The 24,126-nt window shown below is 36.7% G+C and overlaps 1 long non-coding RNA gene across 2 annotated transcripts in view; it reads left to right on the plus strand.

The window, feature by feature from the left end:
• The first annotated feature begins 3,880 nt into the window (after positions 1 to 3,880).
• The window catches only part of LOC123379948, a 341,728-nt gene continuing 321,482 nt past the window's right edge, over positions 3,881 to 24,126 (plus strand). Inside the window, exons 1-2 of one of the 2 annotated variants that reach the window (XR_006585048.1) lie at positions 3,881 to 3,948; positions 8,270 to 8,313. This is a non-coding gene — a long non-coding RNA (uncharacterized LOC123379948). Of the gene's footprint in view, positions 3,949 to 6,277; positions 6,391 to 8,269; positions 8,314 to 24,126 lie in introns of those variants that run through there. The other variant, XR_006585045.1, reaches the window with a different exon arrangement.

Below are 24,126 nucleotides of genomic sequence, written 5' to 3' on the forward strand. Positions count from 1 at the left end.
CACATGCCTTTTGTGGCATGTATGGAGAGAAGTTACTTGACAACACTTCTGGCACTTTCTACAGCCCACAGGAAATGGGAATTAGGTTCCCTCTGAAGAGAAGAGTATCAAAGAATTTGTGGACATTTTTTAAAGTCACCACAAAGTAGTAAAGATATATTCTATCCTCTGAAAGTGAATGGGAATTATTGACTAAAGCTTCTAGGAAGATATGTGTATCAATTACAATCCTTGCAGGAAGTAGATAATTTCAGAATTAAATTTCAGGTTTAATAAAGGGACCACGTACAAAATTCATTCAGGGTATGTGGAAGCCACAAGGGATAGTACATTCCCATGGGGCTAATAACCAGGCCATCAACATCTGAAGGGGCTCAGGAATGGAGTTAATTCCTAGAACTTGGAAAGAGGGAGTTCTGGGGAGAGGGCTGCCTGTAGTTGAGGAATGCAGCCAGATTGAGATTACCTTGTACATCGGTGGAATAAATACCACAGCCTCACTTTCCTCTTTCTTCCCCTCCCATCTCTGCCTGTGCTCCTCTTGTGCCAAACTTAACTAACAGCTATCTAACTAACAGCGGTCTAGGGAGCCTATTAATGTAGCCCATCAGCCATCTGGGCAGAGGTCAAGGTGGAGAGTGGGTCTGGAAGGGCACAGGATGTCTTCAGTAGATGAGAATTTAACTTGAAGGATGAGTAATAAGCAGGCTATTGAGATCTGGATGGTATGTTAAATGCAAAAGATAAGAATAGGCAAATGTATGTGGGAGTAGAAAAATGACTAAAAATCTGCCCAAATAGAAGTTATGTAATGTGGAGAGGCTGAACTAGGGTGGGTAAGAGCATGGAGAGACCATGTTATAGAGGGTCCTGAGGGAGGTAGAGGTGGTGTAGACTTCCTCTGAGAGGCAGTGCTTGGCAGTTCTTGAACAGAGGTGTGACCAGAGAATAGGAGTGAGAGAGGAGGGGATAATTTATGGCTGTTTAGATATCAGAAATAAATTCAATAATGTCAATAAAAATTTAATTTCGAATAACCTTTCAGGTAAAATAAATATCCTCTGGTCAGATGAGTAAAATCTGAATTTATTGGAATGAGGTATCCATGTTTACAGACTCATACTTTCTACAGTTTCCCAAAACTGCTAACAAGCAAGCCTACAGTGAGAAGCATTTTTTATCTACAGCAATTATAGTGACATACAAGCCTAGGAATGAAAACAATGTTATCACAGAAACAAATCATGCCAAGAGAGTCCTCCACCTTCTTCTGGAGATCTGTTCTTTGAATGATGTCAGCTAGAGGGTCAGCGTGGGTACACTGTTCAAACATCCATTGATGGTTTAAATACTTAGCAGGAAAGTCCTATGAGACTGATGCACTACTTCATCCTGATATGATTTGCAACACACAGAGATTGTGGTCTTTAGTGTCTACATGGGAGATTTCAAAGAAGATAAACATATGTAATAAGAAACATTGGCACTTATGCCATAGTATAGAAAAAAAATATGATAGAGCTTAAAATGAATCCTGCTTTAATCAAACCCGTTCATTTAGCATGTCTGACCTGCTATCGATACAGTATTTCATAGGGGTAAAAGTAGCCATAAATACATAGTGATTGCTAACACGGAGTGGGACATGGGAGATATATGACTGATTATGCTCACTGACACTTTAATATTACATTTATAGTAAAGCCTGGTTTACATGGCAAGATGTTAAGCATAAATTTCCTAACTGCACTTCCACACATTTAGAAGGTAGAGATAATTGATGTTAACAGAGATGACCCTGGAGGGTCTGCTGAGCTTAAAAAAGTAAAAAAATAAATAAACAGGATGTTGCATTCTGAATGTGCGTATTCTGTGTTCTGGGTTCTTTTCTGGTACTCTGAAAATTACCATGGCAGTTGAGAGTACTATAACAGAGTAAGGAGTAAAGTGCCATTCTTGTTCAAATCTTACCTAGTAAACATGATTGGCTATTATTATTTTCAGGGCCGTAAGAACTGAACACTTCAGTAGAGCCTTTCAGAAACCAAGTGCCTCAGAGGCATGAACACTTAAAAAAAAAAAACAAAAAAAAAAACAACTCTGAAAAATATTACTCAATATAATGGTGCTACTATTCATGCATTCAAATTTTTGAGTACATGGAAACTGCAAGTCATGGTAAAGTGTTGAAAAATACAAATGTGTTCTCAGCACTGATGGAGATTGCAAGCTAACAGTTCTCACTTTTAAAGAGTAAGCATTGGGGCGCCTGGGTGGCGCAGTCGGTTAAGCGTCCGACTTCAGCCAGGTCACGATCTCGCGGTCCGTGAGTTCCAGCCCCGCGTCAGGCTCTGGGCTGATGGCTCGGAGCCTGGAGCCTGTTTCCGATTCTGTGTCTCCCTCTCTCTCTGCCCCTCCCCCGTTCATGCTCTGTCTCTCTCTGTCCCAAAAATAAATAAAAAACGTTGAAAAAAATTAAAAAAAAATAAAGAGTAAGCATAAATGATTATCATTGTAACAAGTTCTATAATGATCTGTACAGATGTCAAGAAAACACAGCCATGACACATGTGGCCTAATCTGGTGGATTAAAGAATGTTAAGCTCTGTCAGCATTAGGTTCACAACTAACATCTCTCTGTTTAATAGAAAATCAACACTTAAAACAAGGAAGATAGCACTACCTATAGAACATGTTAACAGCCACTAATCAACATTTCTTTCCCCATTAACCTTCTTTTTTTTCAAATTAAAGAATTAAAGTTTGCCTCAAAAGACCTTTGTGTGGTGACAGGAACCAAGGAAAAATTGGGAAAGTTTCTGGTGTGAGGGGAACCCCTAAGAAATAGTGACCCCTTCACCCCCCACATAGTCTCTTTATCAAGAGTCAAAGGTGGAAAGGAAAATGGGTCTGAAGTGGTCCTATTAAAGACAAACTCAATTGAATAGAATCTATGTCTTTGCCTTAATGATTGATTCCATCTCTGTCCTGTGCTGCTGCTGTTTTCTTGTTGGAAAAGGAAGAAAAATAGACAGATGGTGGGCTGGGTGTGTGAAAAGAACCCTACATTGAAGTCAGCTGGGTCAAGCCCAAGAAGGGAAGTGTAAGAGACTCTGGGGGTTAGAAAGATGCATAGTATCATTGCCAAAGGTAAAAGAGGCCAAAATAAAAAGCTTGGGACTCATTAGCAGAGTACTAGAACATCATCTTGCTCATAGCACTCAATTATCAATATCGTGATTAGATTAGTTGAAAGCCTGGAAAATCAGGATGCTATGTGGCAGATATGTGCATGTATGTGCACGTGTAACACGCACACATATATGATTTGGAATAATCTATTCAAAAGTGGAAATTCTGGAAATTGGAAGAAAAAACAAATCCGAGGAAACATCCAGATAGCTGGCGGAAAGGGAAATGGTATTGTACAAGCAGCACTCCAACAGCAGCTGGGTAATAAAACTACACAGGTCAGGAGGAGGTCACCCAAGACACTGCCTGACAGGCCTGAGCCTTGATCCTCCCATAGGTCTCATCTCATTCTGGACTTAGATTTTCCTGCAAATCATGGTAATTGGGAATCAGCTCACACAGCTGTGAACCACAGCTCACAGATACAGAGGGAACAAATTTGAAGTTGACCATCTCTGCTGGAGAGGGAAGGGAAGTGACTTGTTTATGTACCATTTCATCACTCTCCCCAAGAGGCACTAGCCCTGGGTTTATGTTCCATTAAAGGTGTAGTGACATGGTTTTAAAGCAAGTAGAAGATTGGCCTTTTATTAGAATTAGGGAATTTGGATTCAATTCTAAGTTAAAATCGTGAAATGTTAGTGCTACAAGGAAATTAGATATAATCTAATCCAATTTTCTCCTTTATAGGTGAGAGTCCTTTGACCTAGAGATGCTACACAATTTGCCAAGTTAGTTGATGGACTAGAATCACCAGTAAGTATCCTGTTTTACTACCTCTATACTGTTATTTCTCTACTCTTGGGAAAAATATCTCTGGGGCATGGAGGCTCATGCCAATCAACTGTGGTAATCTCCTTCCCTCCAAGCCCCCATTATTTATTACGTTTAAAGTGTTCCTATATCCACTGAGACCCCTGTCCTATGGCTTGTCATTTTGTTTTGCCATCCTCATCCCTTCTCATCCAGGTGATTTCAATAACCATATAGCTGGTTAATCCAATTTGCTAAATTCAGATTTTCTTTCCATTTTTTATTCTACTTATATTCACTTTCCTTCAGCAACCAACTCTCCTATCCTATCCTATCCTGAACCATTTGTTTCCCAGAACTACATCATATTTGAAGCCACAAAATCTAATATCCTAATCTCTGGTTATAAATCCTGTTCACCCAGATTACACGATTAATCCATCCATGTTAGTTACAAGATAAGCTGTTGAAATAGACCCTAAATCCAAGGGTCTTCTTCATGCAACAGTTCAGAAGTGGGTGGTCCAGGGTGGCAGATGGCTGTATTCTATAGGTCATCAAGGGACCCAAGTCCTTCCAGCTTGTAGTTCTTCCATCCTTTAGGGGGGCTGTCTTTGTTCACATATTTGAAGCTGATTTACTTATATATACTTTCCAGCACTCAGAAAAGAAGGGAGAAAATGAAGGACTAACAGCTATCTTATTAAAGCACGTGACCCAAAAGTTGCACACATTCCTTCTGCCCATATTCCATTGGCCTACAGCTTGGTCACACAGTCATACCTCATGTCTTAGCCCATTTTGGCTGCTTTAACAAAATGCCATTGATTGAGGGACTTATAAACAACAGAAATTTATTTCTTAAAGTTATGGAGACTTGAAGTTTCAAAATCAAGTTGCCGGTAGATTTGGTGTTTGGTGAGAGCGCACTTCCTGCTTCACAGACAACTGTTTTCTTGCTGTGTTCTCAGATGGTGGAAGGGGCCAGGGAGCTCTCTGGAATCTCTTTTATAAGGGCAATAACACCATTGACAAAGGCTCCACTCTCCCACTCTCATAACCTAAGCACATTCCAAAGGCTCTAACTCTAAATCCCATCACATTAGGATGAGGTTTCAACATACAATTTTTGAGGGGACATAATCATAGTCTATAGCACTTAGCTAAAAGGGAAATGTAGTCCCTAGCTGAGCAATCTTGTATGCAGCCAAAAATTGGGATATTCTATTTCTGAAGGGAAGAAAGATGGAATGGTTTTGGGGGGTACCATTAACTGTTTCTGCTGCAACTCTCACTGCATTTCTATTCGTTGACTTCATTGGAATCTCTAGTTACTGATTAGCTTGGATATAAATATTCCTTTATTCCCAAAAAAGGATCTCATGGTATACAAGCTTAAGATATAGTGAGATATCTTGTGAGATACAGGTCTCATCAGTTCTTTCAAAACTTGTCTCAGTTACCTCTGCATCATCTCCCTTAATTTATCATTGTTTGCTCTTACTTTATTTTTTTATTTTTATTTTTTTAATTAAAAATTTTTTTTAATGTTTTTTCATCTTTGAGAGAGGCAGAGAATGAACAAGGGGGTGGGGCAGAGAGTGCGGGCGGCACAGAATCTGAAGCAGGCTCCGGACTCTGAGCTGTCAGCACAGAGCCCGATGCAGGGTTTGAACCCACAAACTGTGAGCTCGTGACCTGAACTGAAATTGGACGCTCAACCAACTGAGCCATCCAGGCGCCCCTGTTTGTTTCTACTTTAGAGTAAACTAATGAGGCTCTTCAGGAGAAAGGAATTAAACTTAATAAATGGTAATGATTGAGCCTTTAGAAAGAATCAAGGATATTAGAAAAATTAAGCAGATTAAAAGAGGCACAATTATTAATTTGAAGAACATAAGTTAAAAAAAAAATAATCCAAGAAGACCCTTGGATTTAGGGTCTATTTCAACAGCTTACCTTGATTCTGCGTTGGACAATATTTATGTGGTGACGATGACTACTTTGCAGTGGTAGCGATAATGGACTCTAGCCAGATTACTGGGACAGACAGTGGTCTCCAACTCCTGCTTCTGATACAGCCTTAAGCAAGCTACTTAACTTCCCTGTGTCTCAGTTGCTACAGCTTTATAAAATTTTATCTTATTTTAATTTTTAATTTTTTTTTCAACGTTTTTATTTATTTTTGGGACAGAGAGAGACAGAGCATGAACGGGGGAGGGGCAGAGAGAGAGGGAGACACAGAATCGGAAACAGGCTCCAGGCTCCGAGCCATCAGCCCAGAGCCTGACGCGGGGCTGGAACTCACGGACCGCGAGATCGTGACCTGGCTGAAGTCGGACGCTTAACCGACTGCGCCACCCAGGCGCCCCTCTTATTTTAATTTTTAAATACATAAGATAACACAAATTATTTTAACCTCTTTCAAAAGATGAGCTCAAGAAGGTATTTTCAACATACTTCTTTTACTTTTGTTTTCTAAAGCTCCTTAGAAATCTAAAGCTCACCTTCAGTGAGGTGTTGGTGAGTTATCAACTGAAGGTCCTTTTTATGTGGGTTAGATACAGTCAAGGGATTAGGAATATTTAAAAAAAAAACCTGATTAACTAAAATATGGAGAGTCTCAAGTAAGAAAAAATGTGAAGTCACAATTTGTGAAGTCACAGGTTTTCGTATGGCCTATGTGTGGGTTTTATATAAACAATATTATGACAATAATGGAGATTCAAAACATGTAAAGAGTGGAATTACTTAGAATTCAATAATCTTTTAATCTTTTATTTTTTCCACATTCTCTTCATTTTTGTTCACATATCTATAAAATTTATATGTAAGTAATTGTAGCATAGGTGTGATTTCCTTATTTTTAAAAATTTAAGATTTTATCAGGAACATTTTTCTATGGTTGCATGAAGGAAGAGGGCTTGAAAAAGCACAGCCTTGCTATTACTAGAAAACAAAGACATTTCTAGTTCTCAGTTATGTTTAACCAGGCCTAGCTTAGTGGTATCTGTTGCCTGAGGCCATCTAGGCCAATTGGTTACAAAGTCATGTTCCTGGGTGCATACAGGCTGAACGGGAGTTCTAGCTGTGTCAGGGCCTGGTAGCCTCACAGTGATCCACAGCTGCTTTCCTCTCTGGCCATCCAGCAGGCGGAAGTTCCTGCTGTGTCATGGGACATGCTGTGCTAGGGTTCCCAAGGGACTGATTCACAGAGGGTATGGGTGTTTCCAGTGTGGCAACAGCATACTGTGAACTCTCTCTTCGAGAACTGAATATGAAATTACAACTCTGAATCTACCTTTAAGAACAGATATAGCATTAATTATGGGAAAATTATGGAGTAATCAGTTAGACTTAGTGTTTATCCAGGTCAGTGCAGGGAATTGCTTTTGAATGTTTACTGTAGCCTAAATAGGATTAATTGAGTTAACAGCAAAAGTCCTAAGCCAAAGTGCAGATGCTATTCTCTGTCTTTCTCATGAAGCTTCACACTGTGCCTTTTTGTTTTCACACCAAAGGTCTAAGGAGAGAGGAGCTTTCTCAAATGTATTTCTAGTCTGTCTTTTTCTTTTTATAAAAGTATAAAGTCCAACCTTTATGTTTCTGTGGAGGTTACATTTCATGAAATAGTTTTAGAAAATTACACCAAGTTACAAACCAGGAAAAATTGGGAAGATGGCTATCAGTTGATAAGTTTTATCTGTTAAACTTTGTTGTAAATGACAATGTATTAAACTCAGTGATGCCTTTTCTTTCTTTTTATGTCTCCCACTCTATCTGGTGAGTCGTTTGTATCAAAGTCTAGGAAAAGTCGGTATAAATTCTGATATTTGAAACAACATGCTCTTTTTGTCTCTCTTAAGCAGTGTCTTTAAAAATGCTTCTGATAGTTTGTAAACCCAAACCCTAACTGGAGCTTGGTTTATCCTTGACATTGTCTGTAGGAAAACAAACAAACAAACAAAACAAAACAAAACACCACAATCTGTTCTTCAAGGGACAGAATACATAATCTAATAGAGAATCAAAATGGAGGACCATTGCAGTCTCAAGGTGCTGGGTATTGATGGCTTGAGGAAATATATTTGTGTCTTGTTTGTTATAAATAATCTGGGTCAGAGCCTTTAAAAAAAATTGGGACTTATATTTTCAGGCCCTGTCCTAGGAACGTATTATAGCTTGCATAGTTGCTTTAAAATAAAAACAAAACAAAACAAACAAAAATAAAATAAAATAAAAACAAAACACAAGCGCTAAGTTCTGCATCTCTATGAATATACAAATAGCAGTATATAATTTTTTTTTATTTTTGTTTTTTTAGGTAGGCTTTATGCTCATGACCCTGAGATCAAGACCTGAGCTGAGGTAAGAGTAGGAGGCTTAACCAACTGAGCCACCTAGGCGCCCCTGGTATATTATTGAAATAAGCGAAAATACTGTCATTTCGTTAGAAATGGAAATAGCTCTGTTATTTAGAATTTGGAGCTTTACTTTCTAAAATGTCTCCTGTGGCTAGACAACTGAATGTCTGTATTTCCAAAGAGTTTCAAAAGATGAGACTCCAAGCATTCACATTGAAATTCAGTAGTGCACAGTATAACACTGCCTCAGAAAAAGAATGCAAAAATTGAGAAGTATCTTCAAGTTGTCCTTGGTCTTTTAGGGGAAATGCAATGAGATTCCTCTGAATGACAAAATGGGAGAAAGCATTTGATACAGTTTCTCACAATGTTGTAAATATAAATCAAATTGACCTGGAAAATAACAGAGCTGCATGAACTAAAAACTAGCTTTAAAATGCCAGTAAAAACAGAGGCATAATATAAATGGATTTGAGAGGATCCTAATCAGGGAAGATAAGAGAAAATAAAGGGAAAAAGCACCTAGGATGATTAAGAGGAAGACGACAGAGATTGATGATGTTATAAGGGGTGTTAGTATGAGTAGTCTCACAAAGAAAGCTCTGGAACAAGGACAGATATACATAAATAAAATCTCAGCCAAGCAGGCTCAGAAAGGCCTCCAAATGATGCTAACAAAAAATTATTTAGCACAACACTAAATGAAAAATAGAATTAGGAAAGGGAAAAGGAAGAGATGGGATAAAAAAGATAGGAAAAGCAGCTTATTTTGGGACACAGCTTATAAATGACCTGAACATGTAAACGTCTGCTGCCTTTCTCTACCGCTGTCTTTCCTACCCCTCACCGCACACTACATACAGGCACCCTCCTCCTTTCTTCCTAACGGAAATAAGCCCATTGTCCTCGCTCTCGAGAGTCCTTAGGGATTTTTCATACTTTTTTGTTAGCATCTTTGGAGGCCTTTCTGAGCCTGCCTGGCTTCAGTTTTATTTACTTACATATCAATTTATTCCAGAGCTTTCTTAGTGAGACTATTCATACCGACACTATTTATAACATCATAGGAGGGCAGATAGGGGAGAGAAGTGAACTTACTATAGATAATAGTAGGTCCCTGAGATCAACTGTGCTTTCTGCTCACTGGCCGGACTCTCAGGAACTCTGAAAGAGAGGCTGCATGGTTTCTAAGAGAGCCCCACCCCAGCATAGTAGGAGCAGAGATTCAGGTGAGGCACAGAAATGGCAAAGCCTCCTGTTGAAAGAGGCCAGCCAGCAGAGGTAAAGAATCTCACGGGCAACTCCTGTGAGGTGATGCGGAGAACCTGGTAGGATACTTCAGCGGACATTTATGTAAACAGATGGCATCAAGCCCTGGAAGACTCAGCCTGATATCTCAGGAATGTGGGAAGCCTACACAATTTGGGTGCTATTCCTAGGAAACTCAAAATACAAAGATCAAGTTGCATCATCCTGGCTGAAGGGAATTATACAAAAACTTAAATCATAGAAAACTCAATACAATTACAATTTTCATTCCTGATTTGCGAGCCAAGATTCATCCTTTTACACAATTTATCAGTGCACACTAAGAACACATAAAGCTTCAAATCTTGAACTCATAAATAAGAAAAGTGTCTTAAAAAAAAAAAACCCGAAGGGTGCCTGGGTGGCTCAGTTGGTTGGGCGTCTAACTTCTGCTAGGGTCGTGATCTCATGGTTTGTGGGTTCGAGCCCCAGTTCGGCTCTGTGTTGACAGCTCAGAGCCTGGAGCCTGCTTCGGATTCTGTGTCTCCTTACCGCTCATGCTCTGTCTCTCTCTCTCAAAAATAAGTAAACATTAAAAAAAAAAAAAAAGGAAAATGTGCTTTTTGAAATTCACTTGCAATATTTTCCCCAACTGAATTTAGCAGTACATACGTGTTTTCTTTTTTGTTTAAACTTCTTTAGTTAGAAAGCATCAAAACCATAATTAGTAAGTTCAAACTATAAAAAAATATTGTCAGAAAGTTACTCTTGTAAGGATTTTACCTACATCGCTTCACTTAATCTTCAAACAAACTTTAGGTGAGAGGTGCCGTTATTATTCTCACTTTAAAGATGAGGAAGTTGAGGCACAGAGAGGTTAAACACATTGCTTCGGTTTGCATATCTGGTAAATGGTAGATCTAAGATTTTGAACTTGATCCCTCTGCAAGCAGGACCTGTGGTCTTAATAAAAAATGAATATGGATGCCACTGTGATAGGAGCTATAATCCCCCAAGAGCATGGCAAGAGCTCTGAGGCTTTGTTTCCCTGCCTCTCAGAGTTGAAGCAGTACCCATCCTTCAAATGCTGCTTGGGGCTACGATTAAAATTAGGGAAAACCATTTTCACAGCTTAGTTAATACTGTGACTATGATGTGGAACAAACAAACACACAAAAAACCCCTGTGGTTTCAAAGGAGTAGCAAAACCTAGCATAAAGCGTAGGCTGGAAGGGGAGGTAGGAAGAAAGGACCACCTACATAACCTCAGATAATCCTTGAGACAGCTCTGGGAAGTAAATATTATGACCTATTTTACAGAGGAGGAAACAGAAACTCATTCATTGACTTTAAATGACCTGCTCAGTTGGGAAGTGATGGAGCCAGGATTCTAATCTGTTTGTTGCTGGCTCTAAAGAGATCATTTTCTTGTTATGTTACACCATCCCTCAAAATACTCTGATTTGGGTAACTACGGATTGAGTAGGTTATTGTGGTATAGGCTGAGAATACATGAAGCATTTATAATCCTGTTTCTGTGGGGAGAGAAGTATATTCCTACTTCTAAATAGCTGATTTAAAAACTAAATTCTGGGACACAGACCATTTGAAACTTGAAAACTGCCTACTGTGACATAAGAGAAAAAAAATTGCTTGAACTGTGATAATAGTCTTGCCTCTAAATTTTTAAGGCTGTGAAATATATTCTATACCACATGCAAAATGTTTATTTATCGAGTCAACAATATTAGCAGCATCAGCAGGTTGGGGAAAGCTGAAATATGAGGTGAATATGCATTCTTGTGATTTGCTTTTTTGGACTATTTTATGCTGATGAATTCAAATTTTAAAAAATGGGTTGTGTTTCAAAGAGTGGGGAATGAGAAAAGATGTTTGAAATGGGAAAATGGTAAGGACATTTATTTGAAGAACCTGAGAATTAAAGAAATTCAAATTCTTTGCATTGAAGCAAAGAAAATCATTACTTGCTATTAAGTGGAATCGAGGGCAGCTGTCTTGAGAGGTATGCTTTTCATATTATTGCTACAGTGTCCAAGGCCTGGTTACAAACTCTAGGGGCTGACATTTCACTGAGAAACACATCATGCTGATATATTTAAGATATATCTCCAGTATAGCTTCTTTATTCTTTGTCATGCATTTTGATCTTTCTAGTTGCTCTAACTCATGATTTAAAGGGAACTTAAGTCACCCTGTAAGGGACATTAGCCCAACTCCCCATTTTGATTCATAAGGAGGATTAATTGAAGAAAAGTGATTTGCCTATATGTATACATATACACCATGTAAAATTTTTTGTACTTTCAAACCTAGAGCTGACCATGTACCTGAAAATTATTTTTTTTTCCATTCGTCACTGTTCAGTAATAATCTCATTTACTGAGATCTAGTTCAAGGATGGGAACTCTATTATATCTAGCATAGTTTATATTTTGAATTCAAAAATAATATATTCTTATGGTAAATAATTCCACTCAGAAGAGTGTAAAGTAAAAATAAAAGTCCTTCCTGCAGTTTACCTTCCAGATTTTATATGTATGTACAAATATATATGGATACAGGAGTGCCTGGGTGGTTCAGTTGATTAAGTGTCTGACTCTTGACTGCAGCTCAGGCCATGATCTCACAGTCATGAGATGGAGCCCTGCATCGGGCTCAGGGCTGGACATGGAGACTGCTTACAATTCTCTCTCCCTATCTTGGGGTGCCTCAGTGGCTCAGTTGGTTAGGCATCTAACTCTTGATTTCAGCTCAGGTCTTGATCTCATGATTGGTGGGACTGAGCCCCACATAAGGCTCTGCACTTTGTGGTGGGATTCTCTCTCTTTCTGCCCATATGTGGCTCCCATGTGTTCTCTCTCTCTCTCTCAAAATAAATAAATAAACATTTGGAAAAAAAAAAAGGATTATGTCTCCCTCTGCCCCTGCCCTACTAGTGCACACACTTTCTCAAAAAAAAATGTCAATATAGATATGTATATATGTGTATATATACACAGACATATCTGCATTTTTTCCACAAATGGAATCCTATTATAATATAACTTAACAACTTGCTTTTTAAACTTTTAAAACTTGGACATCATGCCTTTATTTATTTATTTATTTATTTATTTATTTATTTATTTATTTATTTTGAGAGAGAGAGAGAGAGAGAGAGAGAATGAGAGTGAGTAGGGGAAGGGTAGAGAGAGAGGGAGAGAAAATCCCAAGCAGGCTCCACACTGTCAGCACAGAGCCCCACGTGGGGCCTGGTCCCATGAACTGTGAGATCGTGACCTGAGCTGAGATCAAGAGTCAGATGCTTAACTGACAGAGCCACCCAAGTGTCCCAAAACTTGGACATCACTCCTTACCAGTACATACAAGATCTAGTGCATTATTTTCCTTTATACAGTGGTCACATCACGTTCCATTCTATGGTGGTTTTAGACATGTCTACAAAGTCTTGGACATTACTCATATCAAAAGGTGAAATCTCATTCCCCTCATCTTGAATATGAGCAGGATTTAGTGACTTGTTTCTAAGTATGTAGTATTGGAGAAGTTTAAATCGTTTGTTTTCCTCTTAACAAACATCCTTGTATATAGCTTTTCATAATTGTGCATATATTATGATATCTTAAGATTTGTGCATTTTTTCCCTAGAAGTAGAGTGTTGGTCAAAAAATATCCATATTTAAAATTTTGAAAAATATTGCCATGATGTCCATCCAAAACGGTTATAGTAGCTTATCTTTATACTCACAGAATATGAGAGATTTAGTTTTCCTATATACTTATCTCCAGTGCTCACCAAATCTTTAATGAGTATTTACTGACAAGTGAAACTTACTTGCATTTTTGTTTTAATCTGTATGTCTTTCTCTCCATCTTTATTGAGATATAACTGATAAATAAAAGTTGTAATATTAAAAAAAATAAATGTATATTCATTGTGAGAGAGAGTGAGTGGGGAAGAGGCAGAGAAAGAGGGGGACAGAGGATCTGAAATGGGCTCTTACTGACAGCCGTGAGTCTGATGTGGGGCTTGAACTCCCAAACCGCGAGATCATGACCTGAGCCGAAATCAGACATTCAACCGAATGAGCCAACCAGGAGCCCTGAAAGTTGCATTTATTTAAGGTGTACAACTTGGTGTTTTGATATACACAAATCTTGTGAAATAAGTGCCACAATTAAGCTAATTAACATATCCATTACCTCACATAATTACCCTTTTCTTTTTTCTTTTCATGGTAAGAACGCTTGTGATCTACCTTGTTAGAAAATTGCAAATGTATCAAACAATATTGTTGACTATATTCACATTACTGTACATTTGATCTCCAGAGGTATTCATCTTGCATAACTGAAACTTCATACCCCTTGACCAACATTTCTCCATTTTTCCTTCCCTCTAGCCTCTGTAAATCACCATTTCACTCTCTGCTTCTATGAGCTTGATGATTTTAGATTTCGTATATAATATGATCATTCAGTATTTGTCCCTCTGTGTCTGGTTTATTTCACTTAGCATAATGTCACTTAGTATAAGGTTCATTTATGTTATTGTATATGGAAGGATTTCCTTCTTTTTTAAGGTTGGATAACATTTGACTGTGTATATTGATGCCCATTTTATATATCCATTCATCTGTTGATGGACCTTTAGGGTTGTTTCCATATCTTGTTTAATGTGAATAATACTGCAATGAACGTGAGAATGCAGATAGATATTTCTTTGAGATAATGATTTCATTTCCTTTGGAAACATACTCAGATATGGGATTGCTGGATCATAATGTAGTCCTATTTTTAATTTTTTGAGGAATCTCTATAATGTTTTTTATAATGGGTGCCACCAACATTATGCAGGGTGACTTTCTTTCCCTTTTCTCTACTGTCCAATACTTGTTATCTTTTGCCTTTTTGATAATAACCATTAAAACAGGTGTGAAATGATACCACTTTGTGGTTTTGATTGCATTTCCCTGATGATCTGTAATGTTGTGTACCTTTTGTATGTCTTTGGAGAAATGTCTATTCAGGTCCTTTACCCAGTTTTTAGTTGGGTTGTGTTTTTGCTCTTGAGTTGTCTGAGTTTCTTACACATTTTAGATATTAACCCCTTATCAGATAGATGATTTGCAATTATTTTCGCCTACTCTGCAGGTTATTTCCTCACTCTGTTGACTATTTCCTTTGTTGTATAGAATATTTTTAGTTTAATGAACCCTCACTTATCTTTTTTTTTGCTTTTGTTGTCTGTGCTTTGGTGTCATATCCAAGAAATCGTTTCTCAGACCTTTGTAAAGAGGTTTTCTCTTGTTTTCTTCTAGGAGTTTTACTTTTTTTTTGATATTTTTAAGTCTTAATCCATTTTGGGTTGGGATTTGTGTATGGAGCAAAATAAAGGTCCAATGTCATGTGGATACCCAGCTTTCCAGCACCATTTATTGAGGAGACTATCATTTCCCCATTGTGTGTTCTACTGTCAAAGATCGGTAGACTGCAAGTATATGAATTTATTTTTGGAATCTCTATTCTGTTCTATTAGCCTGTATATTTGTGTTTGTGACAGTACTATGCTCTTTTGATTACTGCAGTTTTGTAATATATCTTGAAATTAGGAAGTATGGTGCCTCCTCTTTGAGTAATGGGGATTTGTAAATTTGCTGCTTAACTTCCAAACATTGGTGGTCTTCCTTTAAAGTCAGCCTTTCTGTAAATTTGTACTTAATATGTGTCTTTTATAGTATTGTTTTAAAAATCAGTTTGACAATCTTTTTCTTTACATTGAATTTATTCCACTGACATTTAATGTAATTATAAGGCATACTTGGTTTTAAAATCTGTCATTTTGTTATTTGATTATTTGTCTTATGTACTTTTCTTACTTTCTTTGTCTTTTCTTGACTGTATGTTTTTATTACCAGCATATTTTTTTATTTTTCCAGCTTTCTCCTGTATTTGTCATTTAATTATGCACTCTTCTATTATTCTTTTAGTTGTTACCCTAGAAATTAAAGTTTGTATCTTTGATTTACTGTAGTCTGCCTTAAGTTATGCTTTTATTTTCTGAAGAAAGCAAAAATCTTAATGATAGTTTAAATCTGTTTCTTACCTCCTTTGTCCTTTGTGCTAAGGTTTTCGTATAATATATTCCACTTTGATTTATACAAGATATAATCATTAGTACTATTTTAAAGCATCAAAATTCTACATCAGTTCACATATTTACACTTTCCTATGGTTTTCATTCTTTCTTGCTATTTTGTATTTCCATCTGAGATCATGATCTTTCTGCCTGAAGAACTTCTTTTAATATTTCTTTTACTGCCAGTCTTTTCTTTAAAAATTTTTTTTATTAGTGTGTATTTATTTTTGAGAGAGAGAGAGAGAGAGCAGGACTTGGAGAGGGGCAGAGAGAGACAGAGATACAGCATCCAAAGCAGGTCCAGGGCTGGACAGGACACAGGGCTCAAACTCATGAACTATAAGATCATGACCTGAGCCAAAGTTGGATGCTTAACCAATGTAGCCACCCAGGTGCCCCAGTGCCAGTCTTTTTCTAATGAGTTTTCTTAGATTTTGTCTGGAAAACATCTTTGTTTTGTCTTAATTCTTGAAGGATATATATCTGGGTATAAAATTCTTAGATGGTGTATCCTTTCAGCACTTTAAAGATGTCACTCAGTTTTTATTGAAAATTCATCAGTCATCTTATTTTTCTCCTTTGAAAGCAGAGTGTTTTCTTTCACTGAAGTTTTTCCCTTTCCATTAGGTTTTCAGCAGGCTGACTGTAATGTATTTGGGGTTTGTAGAGATGCTTGAAAAATGTAGTTAGATTCCTTTGTCCCTGGTAAAGACTTCTTTTTAATATTTCTTCTTTCTCATTATTTCTCTCCTTTACTGCTGGGGCTACAAATTATGTATAATTAGAGGTTTCACCATGCCTCTTTTGCTCTTTTCTGTGTTTTATTTTTTTAACTTTTTCCCCTTTTGTACTTTTTCACTAATTATGCTTTTTAGTTTGTACTCCTCTATTCTTCTATGTCTGTTCTGCTGCTATTAATCCTATATTTTCAGTTCTCCATTTTAGTTGTAGTGCTTTTGAGTTTTAGGATTTTCATTTGATTTTTTTATCTTTTAGAATCCGTATCAGTGTTAAAATTCTTTATTCTTTATCTTCGCTTCTATTTTCTTAACTCTATTAGTCATAGTTTTTTATAAAGTTGTCTAATAACTCCAATATTTATTATTATTTAAAAATTTTTTCTTAATTTTTTTTTTTATTTTTGCGAGAGAGAGAGACAGAGAGTGAGGGCACGCAAGCATGAGTGAGGGAAGGTCAAGGAGAGAGAGACACACACAGAATCCAAAGCAGGCTCCAGGTTTTGAGCTGTCAGCACAGAGCCTGATGTGGGACTTGAAACCATGAACTGTGAGATCATGACCTGAGCTGGAGTCAGATACTTAACTGACTGAGCCACCCAGGTGTTCCTAATTTCAATATTTAAATGACCTCATGTATTTGTGCTTTTATTTATTTTTCTTGGCTTTTGGCCATTTCTCATATATATATGAGAAATATATATATATATATATATATATATATATGAGAAATATATACGTATATGAGAAATATATATGTATATGAGAAATATATCTATATCTATATCTATATCTTTATAGAGGTTCTGGATAATGTTATCTCCTTTCAATGAGGGTTACATTGTATTTTGGAAGATCACATTGGTCCTGGTAAAGGTTGATCTCAAGCTTATTCTGATTTCGCTCTTACTTCTAGTACAAGGATCAACAGATTCCTGTAAAGGACAAGGACAAGATAGTAAATATTTTAGAGTTTGTGGATCATACTATATATATATATATATATATATATATATATATATATATATGTATAAATTTATGATAAAATTCATTATCCTTCTAAATTTTTAGGTATTACATAAAAACCATAATATGTTACCAAGTAAATGTGTTTTTAGTTCTTTTTTTAAATTTATTTTTTTAAATTTACATTCAAGTTAGTTATCATATAGTGCAACAAAGATTTCAGGAGTAGATTCCTTAATGTCTCTTACCCATTTAGCCCATCCCCTCTTGCACAACCCCTCCAGTAACCCTCTGTTTGTTCTCCATGACTCTCTTCTGTTTTGTCCCTTCCCTATTTTTCTATTCTTTTTGCTTCCCTTCCCTTATGTTCATCTGTTTTGTATCTTAAAGTCCTCATATGAGTGATGTCATATGATATTTGTCTTTCTCTGACTAATTTTGCTTAGCATAATACCCTCTAGTTCCATCCAAATGGCAAGATTTCATTCTTTTTGATTGCTGAGTAATACTCCATTGTATATATATACCACATCGTCTTTATCTGTTCATCCATCAATGGACATTTGGGTTCTTTCCATACTTTGGTTATTGTTGACAGTACTGCTATAAACATTGGTGTGTATGTGTCCCTTTGAAACAGCATACGTGTAGCCCTTGGATAAATACCTAGTAGTGCAATTGCTGGGTTGTAGGGTAGTTCTATTTTCAATTTTTTAAGGAACCTCCATACTGTTTCCCAGAGTGGCTGCAGATCATACAATATTTGCTACAACTATTCCACATTACTATTGTAGCAGAAAAATAATCATAGATAATATGTAGGTGATTGAACCTGGCTATGTTTCAATAAAATTCATTGACATTAAAAAGTGAATTTCATATAACTTTTGATGTTATGTAATAGTACTTTTTCTTTGCTTATTTTCAATCATGTAAAAATATGAAAAAACATTCTTAGGTCTAAGAACATACAAAAATAGGTGGCAGGTCATGTTGACCTGCAGGTTGTAGTTTGCTGTTCCCCTGTAGTAGCAAATGCCCTTTACTCCTAAGTGTGACTCTTTTTGGTTCATAACTGGAAACCTGGAGGTTCATTAAGGTCTCCATCTTCAGGGCTTCAATTCCATCCTCTGTCTCCATGGCTCCAGTAATCTTTGCTCAGTTTTCAGCTTCCTATCTGCTGTTTCCTGATGGATTTCTTGGGATTTTATCCTGCACATATGGCACTTAATATTCAGCCAGTGTTTGGAGGGATATGTGTAGTCAGATTTTGGGCTCATTTCTCTGAGATTCTCTCTTCTTTTGGATTTTATTTTTCAGGTCTTATATATTTAAGCTCCATGCTCGAACATGACCTCTTTAGCTCAGATTGACTGCTTCTTTCTGATTAGATACTATTCCCCACTCTCTCATACACAGAAAATTAGAAAATATCCTCTAGAGAAAATGCCAGTTTGAATATGAAGTTTATCAAGTAAGTTCGAATATGAACATTATTTTGTTCCTTATTCAAAGATTGTAATTCCTCAAATACTGCCTGCAATTTAATAATCCCCATTGTCTTTAAAAAGTTGCTGTATATAATGTGGTGAGCTTTTTTATTCTTGTTTTCAACAAGAGGGATCATCTTGTTGAGCAGAAGTCTGTATAGGCTTTTTAAATTGCTATGTAGCAAAAATTTTCAATATAGCTTTTAGGTTTCATGATAAGCCTGGGAAGATCATTCTCATTATTATATTGTAAATATATCCTCCCATGCTTTTTTGATTAATATTTGATTTCAAGTTTTACATTTAAATCAATTTTTACATTTAAGTCATTGATTAATCTAAAATTCATTTTGAAATTCATTTTTACAAAAGATATGAAATAGGATTTCAGTCTTTTCTCAAATGACTAGCCAGTTTTCTCAACACTGATTATTGATTTGAAATGCTATACTTGTAATATATTAAATTCCTAATTGTACAGGGATATATTTTGAGATTCTCTACCATGTGTCACTGATGTGCTTGTCTATTTAAGGACCAAAATAATCGTATTTTAGAATATATTTTATTATGAGGGAAGACCATTCTCCTATTAACCTTCTTTTTCAGAAATGTCCTAGGTTTTCTTTCATGTGTACTTTTCCAGATGAACTTTAGAATTGGTTGGTCAATTAGGACCAAAAAAAGGTAGGATATCAAAAGCACAGGCAATGAAAGAAAAAAATAGGGAAGTTGGACTTTCACAAAATTAAAACTTTTGTATGTCAAAGGACATTATCAATAGAGTGAAAATGCAACCCGTGAAGTAGGAGAAAATATTTGCAAATAATATATTTGATAATATTTATATCTAGAATGTAAAGAAACCCTACAACCCAATAATAACAATAAAAACAAATAATTTGATTTAAAAATGGGCAAAAGACTTGAACAGACTTTTCTCTAAAGAAAATATACAAACAGTCAATATGCACATGAAAAGATGCTCAGCATCACTAATTGAACGGAAAGGCAAATGAAAATCACAGTAGGCTATCACTTCATATCCATTAGGATGGCTATTATTAAAAATGAGAAAATGGCAAGTGTTGACAAGGTTGTGGAGAAATTGGAAGCCTTGTGCACTTCTTTTGGGAATATAAAGTGGTGCAGCTATTGGGAAATGGTCTGATGATTCCTCAGAAAATTAAACTGAGTAATTTGAAATTAATGGAAATAGCATATGATCTAGCAATTCCATTTTTGGGAATATACCCAAAAGAATTGAAAGCAGAAGCTCGAATATATTTGTACACCATTGTTTATTAGCAACATTATTCATAATAGCCATGAGGTGGAAACAACCCAAATGTCCACTGACAGATGGATAAACAAAATTTTGTATTTACATACAATGGAATATTACTCAGCCTTAAGAAGGAAGGGTATTCTGACATATGCTACAATATAGATGAACATTGAGGATATCACACAATGTGAAATACACCAGTGACAAATAGACAGATACTGAATGATTCTACTTAAATGAGGTACCTAGAATAGTCAAATTCGTACAGAAAGTAGAATGATGGTTGTCAGGGTTGGAGGGTAGAAAGAATGGAGAATTAGTATTTAATCGGTACCAAGTTTCAGTTTGAGAAAATTAAAAGTTCTGGAGATGGATGGGGGTGATGGTTGCACAGGAATGCTAATGTACTTAATGCTGTTGAACTGTACATATAAAAATGCTTAATATAGTGAATTTTATGTTCTAGATACTTGATCACAATAAAAACATTTCTTAGAAAGATAATAAAGAAGGGGGAACCTATTTGTAGTTTTTATTGTATTAAAAATGTACAGCTTTTTAATACTACATCTTGCTAAGAATAAGATGTATCTTTCTATTATTTATTTTTTTATGCTTCTCAGTAACATGTTGAATTTTTCTTCATATAGTTTCTGAACACTTAGTAGTTTTCTGTTTGTTTGCTTGCTTTTCTTGTACTTTTTTCTTCAACCTGTAGTGAGATCAAGATTCGGATGCTTAACTGACTGAGCCACCCAGGTGCACTAGCTTGTTGTGTTATGCTTTTAGTTTGTTTCTTTGTTTATTTATTTATTTAGACAGAGCACATTTATGCACATGTGAGTGAGGGGGAGAGGGGCAGAGAGAGAGGGAGAGAGAGAATCCCAAGCAGGCTCCTTGGTGTTAGTGCAGAGTCCATAACAGGACTCCAACTCACAAACCATGAGATCATGATCTGAGCGGAAATTAAGAGCTGGACGCTTAGCTTACTGAGTCACCCAGACACCCCTTCTTGTTATACTTTTGAACTGGAACTCTTTTCCAGTGTTTAACTGGTTCTTGTTTGAATATAATGTTCAGGTGGGTGGGGGGTTACAAATAAGTGTCACAAAGATGAAAGGTACAGCACAGGGAATATAGTCAATAATATTGTAATAATATTGTATAGTGACAGATGGTGATTATACTTCTGTGGTGAACAGTGAGGGATGTAGAGAATTGTTGAATTACTATGTTGTACAACTGAAATTAATATAACACTATATGTTAATTATATTTCAATAAAAAAAAGGTAATCACATAAAAAAAGTCTTCAATTATATTATTTTTCACCAGGTATCTTCTTTTTCTCCCATTGTTTTCTCTAATACTGTGTTAATTCTTTCAAATAAGTTTTTAGTGAGCACTTTACTCGAGTATAGAGAAACATTAGTATATTCTTGATCTCAAGAAACTTATAGTCTATCTGGGAAATGAAAAAAACATAGATTTTTATTTTTTTAAACCTAGACAATAGCCTGTATTCCAGCCTTTTATTTTGTGAGGAAAATAAACCTTATGAAATCAAGTCATGTTCTTATCTCACTAAATTAATACAGCCTTTAAAATGGTGTACTAATTTTTATGTGGTAGTTTCTATTTTACATTACATTTTACTGTAATGGTAACAGAAAAAAAAATAAATGCAGGAAATCATTTGTTTAATGTATGGTCCCACAAGACTCCTGGGAGGATCTTGGTGGTAACAATCAATGCTCTGGGTAGTGCCCTGTAGATAGAGGCTACAGATCCCTTTCCAGCTCTGTCCTTGACCAGCTTGAGTGTAGGGCTACGATGCATAGACAGTCTTACAGTCTTCATCATCTCAGGTCCAGTGTATCTTCTTGGGTGTGCACCTCAATCACATCAGAAACTTGTAAAAACCTTTTCCTGTACATGGCAAGGAGTTTCTGACTGAGATCTGTTGTGGATCTTATATATCTGTATTTCAAATTCTTCTGATGCAGGTGATCCATGAACCATATTGCTCTTCTATAGTAACAAATTCAGTTACCAGCCCTAAACCACTTTTTCCTGAGACTTGTAGACATTATAAGATTTTTCCTTTTCCTTTTCTTTTCTTTTTCTTTTCTCTTTTCTTTTCTTTTTGAGAGAGTGTGAGTGAGGGTGAGAGGCAGAGGGAGAGAGAATCTTAAGCAGGCTCCACACTCAGCACAGAACCCTTCACAGGGCTCTATCCCACCACCCTGGGATCATGACCTGAGCTGAAATCAAGAGTTGGATGCTCTACCAGTTGAGCTATCCAGGTGCTCCAAGATTTTTCCTTTTATTTTTATTTTTTTAATGTTCATTTATTTTTGAGAGACAGAGAGAGAGAGAGAGAGAGAGAGAGAGAGCGAGCGCTCATGCAAGCATGAGTAGAGGAGGGGCAGAGAGAAGGAGACAGGATCGAAAGATGGATCTGTTCTGACAGCAGAGAGCCCCATGTGGGACTCAAACTCATGAACCGTGAGGTAATGACTGAGCCACCCAGAAGCCCCAAGATTTTTCCTTTTAAATGTCCAATTTCATGTTCCAATCCCTGGTATAATCACGACTCCCACTGTACTGGACCCTATCTGATGGCAGTGCACATACCAACTTCTACTCTTTTTCAGTATGGCCTCGTTTTTCTGCCTCCATTCTTTCTTGAAATTTCTTCAGTTCCTCTCTATTGTGCCCATTGCACCTGCTTTTCCCTGATTTTAGCAGCCTCTCCAGCAATTCCCAGCTGCCCCGGCACATAGCATTACCACCTTTGCTATTTCAGCTGGGTTAAAGCTTCAGAAACCCCATTAACCTTCTGAGTCCTGTCATTTAGCCCTCCAGGTACCACTGTATTCAATTGCTCTTCACTTCAAACCTGTATATTCTAAATCTTAAGGAATCTACTGGGATAGTACTGCAGATGCTACCATGTCTAATTATTCTTCACTTTCAGATCTATTTAATCTACATTTCAGACAACCCATTGTTACAATACTTTTTCCTAGTTTATTTTTAGAAATCCACGAATTAAAAAAATATTTTTCAAAATAACATGCCTCCTCTTGTCACTCTAGTGGTTGTATGTTGATAAAATTGAGATACCACATTGTAATTTTGGTTGCTCAGTATATTTATAAAAATTACATGCCATCTGTACATTCTCCAATTACATATTACTAACCCTTAGTTTCTGAAAACGTTGTAATGAAAAGTTCATATGGAATTGCCTGATCCTTGTAACATTCCACGTGGCTATCAACTGTATTCATGGTGAAATCTGCATAAGCTATTCTCAGTTCCCCTGGGCTTTGCCTAGTGGTGCCCAATCTGTGCCAGCCTGGAGCTTTCTCTGACTACTCTTCCTCTTTCCATGTATTCCTAACTCTCCCAGCCCATCTCCCTTTCTCACTCTCTTTACAATGAGTGGGTAGCTGACATTCTTAAAGCAGTCTTAATGTTGGGGCTGGAGACTTGAAAGTGGTGGACATTAGCATGTTGAATAACAAGGATATTTGGGAAGGAAGCAATTCATTGTCGCCACCATGTATTATCTCACTTTTTAAGCTTCAAATCAATTCTTTATGAATAAGGAGGTTAAGGATCCCACTGTCACAAACTTCAAACTGTGAGGGCTGCCACTTTTCACAACCAAGTATGTATCACTCAGAAACTGTGGTTTTTCTAAAGGAGCCCTGGGAAATCTTAGCCTCTTCAGTGGTTTGTAACAAATGAACATGTACACAGGAAAAGTGGTACACTGACCAATTATAACCAGAGAATGGCCCATTAGTGCTCCAACTCCTTCCCTATGACTGATTGGAGTTTTCAGTAGTCAGCTTAAATGCCTTCATCTTCTCCAGAGAGCTGGCAAGCTGTATAGTTTCCCTCTTCACTAATATTT

The sequence above is a fragment of the Felis catus genome, chromosome C2, assembly GCF_018350175.1.
Source record: "Felis catus isolate Fca126 chromosome C2, F.catus_Fca126_mat1.0, whole genome shotgun sequence".
In the NCBI taxonomy this organism is placed as follows: Eukaryota; Metazoa; Chordata; class Mammalia; order Carnivora; family Felidae; genus Felis; species Felis catus.